At 39.8% G+C, this 6,000-nt stretch overlaps 1 long non-coding RNA gene across 1 annotated transcript in view; it reads right to left on the minus strand.

Annotated features, from left to right (window-relative positions):
* LOC144697571 (uncharacterized) overlaps nt 1-3,517 on the minus strand; it is a 358,368-nt gene extending 354,851 nt beyond the window's left edge. The window contains exon 1 of the long non-coding RNA XR_013580393.1: nt 3,413-3,517. This is a non-coding gene — a long non-coding RNA (uncharacterized LOC144697571). The remainder of the gene's footprint in view (nt 1-3,412) is intronic.
* Between the last annotated feature and the right edge of the window lie 2,483 nt (nt 3,518-6,000).

Here is a 6,000-nt window from a genome sequence, read left to right on the forward strand (position 1 = left end):
TGGAGCAGGTATTAATTAATAAATGAGAGAGTGAGAGCAACCCAGTGTGAAAATGGAGGAGGCATGTAATTAATATATGAGAGAGAGAGAGAAACCCAATGTGAAAATAGAGAAGGAATTTAATTAATAAATTAAAGAGAGCGAGGGGAACCCAGAGTGAAAATAGCAGAGCAAAGTTTTCCATAAATTGGAGAGAGAGAGAGCAACCAAGTGTGAAATTAGAAGAGGAAAGTAATTAGTAAATTAGAGAGAGTGAGGAACCCAGTGTGAAAAGAGAGGAGTAATGTAATTAATAAATTAGAGAAGGAGACCCAGTTTGAAAATGCAGGTGGAATCTAATTAATAAATTTAAGAAAGAGAGTAACCAAGTGTGAAAAAAGAAGAGGAATGTAATTAATAAATTAGAGAGAGAGAGTAACCCAGTGTGAAAATAGAGGAATGTCATTAATAAATTAGAGAGAGAGAGAAACCCAGTGTGAAAATAGACGAGGAATGTAATTAATATATTAGAGAGAGAGAGTAGCCCAGTGTGAAAATAGAGAGGGAATGTAATTAATAAATTAGAGAGAACAACCCCATATGAATATAGTGGAGGAATGTACTGAATAAGAGAGAGATCAACCCATGCTGAAAATAGAGGAGGAATGTAATTAATAAATTTGAGATAGAGAGTAACCCAGTGTGAAAATAGAGGAGGATTGTAATTAATAAATTGAAGAGAGAAAGTAACCCAGAGTGCAAATAGAGGAAAATGTGATTAATATATTAGAGAGAGAGAGAATCCCAGTGTGGAAATGGAGCAGGAATTAATTAATAAATGAGAGAGAGCCAGTAACCCACCATGAAAATAGAGGAGGAATGTAATTAATAAATTAGACAGAGAGAGAAAAACCCAGTGTGAAAATGGATCAGGAATTCATTAATAAATGAGAGAGAGAGAACAACTCATTGTGAAAATAAAGGAAGAATCTAATTAATAAATTAGAGAGCCAGAGCAACCCAGTTTGAAAGTAGTTGAGGAATGTAATTAATAAATTATAGAGAGAGCAACCCATCCTGAAAATAGAGGATGAATGTCATTAATAAATTAGAGACAGATAGTAATCCGGTGTGAATATAAAGGAGGAATGTGATTAATAAATTAGAGAGAGATAGAGCGTAACCCAGTGTGAAAATAGAGGAGGAATGTAATTAATAAGTTGGAGAGAGAGAGACAGCAACCCAGTGTGAAAATAGAGGAATGCAATTAAAAAATTAGAGAGAAAGAGTGTAACTCAGTGTGAAAATAGAGGAAGGTGATTAATAATTTAGAGAGACTGAGCAACCCAGTGTGAAAATAGAAGAGTAATATAATTATTAAATTAGAGAGAGTGAGAGCAACCCAGTGTGAAAATAGAGGAGGAATGTAATTAATGAATTAGAGAGAACAACCCAGTGTGAAAATAGAGGACGAATTTATTGAATAAGAGGGAGAAAGAGCAATCCATTGTGAAAATAGAAGACAAATGTAATTAATAAAATAGAGAGAGAAACCCATTGTGAAAACAAAGGCTGAATGAAATTAATAAATTAGAGAGACAGCAACAGTGTGAAAATAGAGAGGGAATGTAATTAATAAATTAGAGAGAGAGAGAGAGCAACCCAGTGTGAAAATAGAAGAGGAATGTAATTACAAAAATTAGTGAGAGAGAGAGCAACCCAGTATGAAAATAGAGGAGGAATGTAATTAATAAATTGGAGAGACTGCAACCCAGTGTGAAAATAGAGGAGGAATGTGATTAATAATTTAGAGAGAGAGAGAGCAACCAAGTGTGAAAATAGAAGAGGAATGTAATTAATAACTTAGAGAGAGAGATAGCAACCCAGTGTGAAAGTAGAGGATTAATGTTATTAATAAATTAGAGAGACAGAGCAACAGTGTGAAAATAGAAGGGGAATCTAATTAATAAATTAGAGAGATAGAGAGAAAATAACCCAGTGTGAAAATCGAGGATGAATGTAATTAATAAATTAGAGAGAGAGCAAAATGCAGTGTGAAAATAGAGGAGGAATGTAATTGACACATTAGAGAGAGCAATCCAGTGTGAAAATAGAGGTGTCATGTAACTAATAAATTAGACAGAGAGTAGCCCAGTGTGAAACTAGTGGAGCAATGTAATTGATAAATTTGAGAGAGAGTGTAACCCAGTGTGAAAATAGAAGAGGAATGTAATTAATAAATTAGAGAGAGAGAGAGTAACCCAGTGAGAAAATAGATGTAGGAATGTAATTTAAAAATCTGAGATATAGAGTAGCCCAGGCTGAAAAAAGAGGAGGATTGTAATTAGTAAATTAGAGAGAGAGAGAGAGTAACCCAGTGGGAAAATACAGAGGAATGTAATTAATAAATGAGAGAGAGAGAGAGTAACCCAGTGTAAAAATGGAAGAGGAATGTAATTAATAAATTTGAGAGAGAGAGACCAACCCAGTGTGAAAATAGCGGAGGAATGTAATTAATACATTAGAGAGAAAACAACCCAGTGTGAAAATAGAGGTATTTAATTAATAAATTAGATAGAGAGAAAGGAACAATGTGAAAATAGACGAGGAATGTAATTAATAAATTATAGAGATAGAGTAACCCAGTGTGAAAATAGAGGAGGAATGTAATTAATGAATTCGAGATAGAGGGTAGCCCAGTGTGAAAATAGACAAGGACTGTAATTATTAAATCATAGAGAGAGAGTAATCCAGTGTGAAAATAGAGGAGGAATGTACTTAATAATTTAGTGAGAGGGAGTAACCCAGTGTGAAAATAGAGGAGGAATGTAATTAGCAAATTAGAGACAGACAGAGAGATTAACCAACTAGGAAAATAGAGGAGGAATGTAATTAGTAAGAGAGAGAGACAGAGCAACACAGTTGGATAATAGAGGGGGGATGTAATTAATAAATTAGAGAGAGAGTGAGAGCTACCCAGTGTGATAATAGAGGAGGAATGTAATTCATAAATTAGAGACAGAGAGAGAGGAACCCAGTGAGAAAATAGAGGAGCAATGTAATTAATAAATTAGAGAGAGAGAAACCTAGTGTGAAAATAGATGAGGAATGTAATTAATAAATTAGAGAGGGAATAACCCAGTGTGAATATCGAGGCACAATGTAGTTAATAAATTAGAGAGAGAGAAACCCAGTGTGAAAATAGAGGAGGAATGTAATTAATACATAAGAGAGAGAGAGAGAGTACCCAGTATGAAAGTAGAGGAGGAATGTAATTAATAAATTACAGAGAGAGAGCAACCCAGTATGCAAATAGAGGAGGTATGTCTTTAATAAGTAAGAGAGATAGAGCACCGAGTGTTAAAACAGAGGAGGAATGTAATTAATAAATTAAACACAGAGAGAGCAACCCAGTGTGTGACAAGTCAGGTACCTGAGCCTGATGATCCACCTGTGACAAAGGATGGACGCCGATTGGAGTCTCGACTCCATTGATCCTCGGATCCCTCGTTGTGTGACGTCTCCGGGTCTGTGATAGTAACAGGGAGTGTTACTCACAATAAGTGCTTGTTGAACCCCCAAATCCCACTAACACTGAATGTCCAGACCCCACAAACACTGAACCCCCAAACCCTGAATCTCCAAAAACACTATAGTCTCGAAACTCCAAATCACTGAACCACAGAAACACTGAACCCCCAAACACCACCAACACTGAACCCCCAAAACACTGAACCCCCAATCGATGGAATGATTAAATAATATCAACTTGGGTTATTGAATCGGAGACGCCCACACCCCGAGAATGATTGCAGGACATTAAATGACACTGAGCCCCCCAAGCCCCACTACCAGTGAACCCCCAAGTCTCACTAACACTGACCCCCCCAAACCCCATTAACGTTGAACCCTAAACTCTACACTCACTGAACCCCCAAACCCCGTGAACACCGAACCCCCAAATTCCACTGACATTGAAACCCGAAACCCCACTAAGACTAAACCTTCAAACTCCACTAACACTGAACCCCAAACTCCACTAACGGTGAACCCCAAACCCCACTAACACTGAACCCCCAAACACTGAAACCCCAAACCCTACGAAACGCTGAACACTGTTTCCAGTTCAATTTTAGAGTGAAAATCAGATTCTGAGATGGAACGAGCAGCCTTAGAGGTAGTTAACTGTGAATCATCATTGCCTGAATAATTTTTGATGACTGTAGCAAGAAGCTGAGATGGAGAGTGAGACATCACAGCTCAATATAAGACAGGCACTCAGTAATGGACACACATTCAGTGAGAGGAGACAGAGACTGAGAGAGTATATTTGTGAATTTGGAATTTGGTTTAAAGTGAGAATTCGAATGGTTCAAGTTCAGTTTTACAGTAAGAGTCTGACTCTGATCTAGAAATATCCAGTTAAACAGGCACCTGCCTTAAGAAGTAAGAGTGGAGATTTCTGAGACAGAACCAAGAGTGAGTATGTTTGGCAATTTGGTTCATTGTGAGAATTTGCATGGTAAATATGTTTCATGTTCAGTTTTAGAGTAAGAGTCAGATTCTGGCCAAGAACTAGCAGGTTTTTAAGTTATGTTAAATAGTTAGACAAACAGCTCTCTCTGGTTTAAATCACCTTTGCCTGAATAGTTTTTGACGACTGTAGCAGGAAGCGGAGGTAGAGAGGGCCTCATCACAGCTCAATATATGACACGGGCTTTTACAGTGTGCAGTCAGTGATGGACACAGTCAGTGAGAGGAGGCTGAGTGAATATATTTCTGAATGTGGTTTAAAGTGAGAATTGAAATGGTAAATGCGTTTCAAGTTCAGTTGTGGAGTAAGAGTCAGATTCCGGCCTAGAACTAACAGATGTTTAAGTAAGTTAAATAGTTACAGCAAATGTCTCTGGTTTAAATCACCTCAAGAGATCATTTAATTGGGGGAAAGTTTAGAAAATGATTCAATTCATCATTTATACAGTCTAAAACCCACCAATGTCACCCTTCCCTGTCACTCCTGACTGTGCATCACTCACTACATCCCACTCCCCTCATTTACTGCATCACATTCCCCTCAATCACTACATCCGACTCCCCTCACTCATTACATCCCACTCCCCTCCGTCGCTAAATCACACTCCCCTCAGTCACGACATCCCACTCCCCTCAGTCGTTACACCCCACTCCCCTCAGTCTCTCCATCCCACTCTCTTCAGTGTGAGATTACAGCGACCATATTGTGTGAAGATTTTTTGTAGAATATCCCCTCCAGACTGATACCTGCTTTTCCAGATCATGTTGGGCTCGATGATGAAGGAAAAGTGGATTTTTCAGTTGAAAGTTCCACAGATTCCAGAGTCGGTGTTCTTCCTGGCTCTGCAATGAAGTAAGGAGACATGGGAGATTGCAGAGTGTGGATCACCTCAAGAGAGAATTTACTTGGTAGGAAAGTTTAGAAAATGATACACTTCATCTTTTATACAGTCTGAAAGCCACAAATTTCACCCTGCTCTGTCACTCCTGACTGAACACCAGTCACTAACTTCCAGTCTCCTCACTCACTATATTCCACTCCCCTTGCTCACTACTTCCCACTCCCCTCGCTCACTACTTCCCACTCCCCTCACTCACTACTTCCCACTCCCCTCACTCACTACTTCCCACTCCCTTCGCTCACTACTTCCCACTCCCCTCGCTCACTACTTCCCACTCCCCTCACTCACTACATCCCATTCCCCTCAGTCATTACATCTCACTCCACTCAGTTGCTTACATTGACTACCCTCAGTCCCTACATCCCATTCCCCTCAGCCCCTGCATCCCACTCCCCTCAGCCCCTGCATCCCACTCCCCTCAGCCCCTGCCTCCCACTCCCCTCAGTCCCTGCCTCCCACTCCCCACTGTCCCTGCCTCCCACTTCCCACTGTCCCTGCCTCCCACTCCCCACTGTCCCTGCCTCCCACTTCCCACTGTCCCTACATCCCACTCCCCTCAGCCCCTGCCTCCCACTCCCCACTGTCC

This window comes from Cetorhinus maximus, chromosome 23, assembly GCF_964194155.1.
Source record: "Cetorhinus maximus chromosome 23, sCetMax3.hap1.1, whole genome shotgun sequence".
Classification (NCBI taxonomy): Eukaryota; Metazoa; Chordata; class Chondrichthyes; order Lamniformes; family Cetorhinidae; genus Cetorhinus; species Cetorhinus maximus.